This window comes from Triticum aestivum, chromosome 3D, assembly GCF_018294505.1.
Source record: "Triticum aestivum cultivar Chinese Spring chromosome 3D, IWGSC CS RefSeq v2.1, whole genome shotgun sequence".
In the NCBI taxonomy this organism is placed as follows: domain Eukaryota; kingdom Viridiplantae; phylum Streptophyta; class Magnoliopsida; order Poales; family Poaceae; genus Triticum; species Triticum aestivum.
In genome coordinates, this window is record NC_057802.1 from 73,520,221 (window position 1) to 73,523,380 (window position 3,160).

At 56.8% G+C, this 3,160-nt stretch overlaps 1 long non-coding RNA gene across 2 annotated transcripts; it reads right to left on the reverse strand.

Annotated features, from left to right (window-relative positions):
• Positions 1–496: 496 nt before the first annotated feature.
• LOC123077513 (uncharacterized) lies at positions 497–2,801 on the reverse strand. Of its 2 annotated transcripts, none has more exons than XR_006436670.1 (3): positions 2,087–2,801; positions 1,053–1,978; positions 497–897 (listed from the first exon to the last, which is right to left on the reverse strand). It is a non-coding gene; the product is annotated as an uncharacterized lncRNA (long non-coding RNA). The 2 variants fall into 2 exon arrangements; XR_006436671.1 differs by having other exon boundaries at positions 497–900.
• Between the last annotated feature and the right edge of the window lie 359 nt (positions 2,802–3,160).

Consider the following 3,160-nt stretch of genomic DNA (forward strand, 5'->3'; position numbering starts at 1 on the left):
TGGGGAGCCACCGACAAGCACTCCGTTGCCGCTCCGCCGCCGGCAACTTGTAGCACTAGCAACACCGACGGGTGCATCGCAGCGCAAGCATGCCAACGAGGTTGCATCGCACCACGACGGCCTTGGACGAGTTGCTGCATCGCAGCATCGGCGGCCGTGGTCGAGCTCCCGTGTCGCATTGTGTGGCAGCACTGATGAGCGGCAAAAAGCTCGGTGGTGGTTCCATTGGAAGCTTCATTGCAACGCCGGAGATGCTACATCGAACTACTGCAGGTGGGGCATGTGCAGCGACGGCCGGCGTCAAAATCTCTGTTGATTTCGCGCCAGCGGGGTGTTGTGGTCACCGCTGCGAGCGTCTCCCCCATGGCCGGCGTGACGAACGGAAAAGAGGAAGGGGAATAAATGTGTGGAGAAGAAAAATCCCGTAAAGAAGATAAGGCTGGAAGTGGAAGCGTGGGCAGGCCCCACAGGGGCACGTGTCGAGAGGAGGAGGCGATTTACGGGAGGGAAAGATCAACCGGTTGATTTAGAGAGTTTTCCTTTTCTTTTTGTGGTTATTCATAGATGTACATTATTACTAACTTCATCGGGAATTTTCAGTGGTGCTGGCGACAACGATGTCTACGCATGTCGTACACCTGTCCGGAGCCGTTGCTTGACGTCCTTTCCTACGTCCATGCTCGAGCTCGACGGTGAACGTCTCCTACGTCCATGCTGGAGCTCAACTTCCCGGAGATCGAGACCCGGGCGGTGGCGGAGTGGCTCGTGGCGCAGGGTATCCGGATGGAGGAGATGCTGGCGAAGAAGAGACCGGCGGTTGTCGTCACTCCCGGAGAGAGCGGCGATGGCTCGGTTTGCGCGGGAGCATCCCGAGTACGTCCAGGTCGAGCAGGAGTTCTACTAGTAACATTTAGCAAAAAAAAAAAAGAATCAAATTCTAGTAGAGAAAATCCACCCAACCAAATCAATTCAATTCTTAGGAGCCAATCATGGTGTTTTTAGTCGTATTTAGTAACAACAAATTAGTAATAAACACAAACAAGAACAGTTACCTCTTATTCGATAGATATTCCCTGATACCGGTCCAACTTGCCCATTTGAGAAGAGTGTTGCCCCACAAGTTTCCATAACAAATTGCTGAGAAGGTTCGGCATATCTGGTTTGTGAGACACCGACACAAATGCATGGCAATCAAATTGTCCTTGAAGCTTACGGTACACTTCATTTGCAAGTGTGGTTTTTCCAAGACCAGCGAATCCCACAATAGAAGCCACCCTCAGCTCTTTCCCTTCAACCATCAACATCTTCCACGAGCTCGTCTCTTGGAGCATCGATGCCCACAAGACCGGCCGCCTCTGCATAGATGGCAATCACTCTTGGATCGACAGCGACAATGCCGGATTATGGAGTGTACTCATCAATTTTGTACCTCGTGCGCCGGTCATGCACTTCACTTACACGAGTCTCGATCCTACGGATCATGGTGGCCATTTGATGGCGCACCCTGAGCTTCTTCAGGCGTTCGGCAGTCTTCTTCAGAAATCCAGTGGTTGCGCCTTTTTGTCCAAGGTCACGCATGAAATCGTCGACGCAGTCTTCGATGTCGTATGACATCTCCCGGACCTGGTCCCTCCACTCCCTCGCCTGAACGTCAAGCTCATCCATGCCTGCGAGCTTCACAAGCAGAGCACTCATGCTACTGAACTCGTCCAGAAGGGACGCTACCTTGTTCCGGACGCCTTTGATCTTGCGATGCTCATTCCCCATCAGCGTTGCGAGCTTCCCGAGGAGGGAGTACATCACGCCGGTGGAAACGCTCGTCATGGTCACCGCCATCTCTTCGCTCCAGGTGCGCCGCGCACTTACTTCGATGCGTCTGTGTGGGTGGGGGTAGGGTGGGTCAGATCGCCGTGCTTGCGGGTGGAGAGCCGCGGGGGTAGAAGTGGCGGCGGCGCAGATCGACGATTGAGGCTGGATCCTTAAGAAAGCGAGGTGAGCTCACCCGAGTTAGCTCAGTGGCTCCATTGGAGGGTGGGGGTGGGGGTGGGGATGAGAAGGAATCGTGGAGCAGGACTTGTGCTGAAACCTGAAGGAGGCGGGGTGAGCTCGCCGGAGTTGACCGGGATGGTCGCTCCGTTGCAGCGTGGGGCGGAGGAGCCAGGAGGGATTGCAGAGCAGATCGACGACCGAGGCTCAAGGATGCGAGCTCGCCGGAGGTCACCAGATTAGTGGCTCCGCTCTGTTGCAGTCTGGCCCGCGCTTAGCGACTAGGATGGGGAATATCAGCTGAACTGGAACACGAGATGTGAGAGCATCTCCAGCCGCCCCCCCGAGAGGCCTCCCACAGGTCACTTTTTCGGTGCCGGCGCCAAAAAAACGTCCCAGTTGTGCCCTCAGGACGCCGAAAAGCGCCGGTTCGGCCCGTTTTTAGGCCCGGCGGTCGCAGGCCGAACCTGGCGCACTGGGGGGCGATCGGGGGCTTTGGCGCAAGGCAAAAGCGCGGCTGGCCCACACCGTCAGGTGGAAAAGTTAAGTTCTTCTTCCCCGACTCGCCTCCCACCCCCCGCGCCCTCGGCCGCCAGTAGCTATCCCGGCGCCGCCCGCCGTCCTTCACCGCTAGATAGCCAATCCCCGCCGAAAAAATAGCAGAGGTTTGCCGAGGCAGCCCCTCCACCAGCAGCTGGCCGTTTCCGGCCGCGAAGGGTACACGCCCACCGGGCGCAAGGTGTTCGGCGATTTGCCTGCCCCGGCGATGGACTCGGATGACGAGGATGCGCTGGCCATGCTGCTGGAGGAGGAAGCCGAGGCCGACGTCCAGGAAGAAGAGCATCTCATGGTGCTCGCCGCCCTCGCCCAGCTGTTGGTGAGCAATGAAAAGCCGCGGCGAGGTGGCTCAGCGCCGGGGCGGGTGAAAGCAAAAAACCGGCATCGTCTCGAAGGCTACTTCATGCTCTACTCCGACTACTTCGCCGATGCTCCACTTCACGGCGACAAAACATTTCGGCGCCGTTATTGGATGAGCCGAAAGCTCTTCCTCAGGATTGTGAATTCCATCCGGGAGTTCGACAACTACTTTAAGTGCAAGATGGATTGCACCGGCAAACTTGGATTCACCTCGATCCAGAAGTGCACGACAGCGATGAGGATGCTTGCATATGGA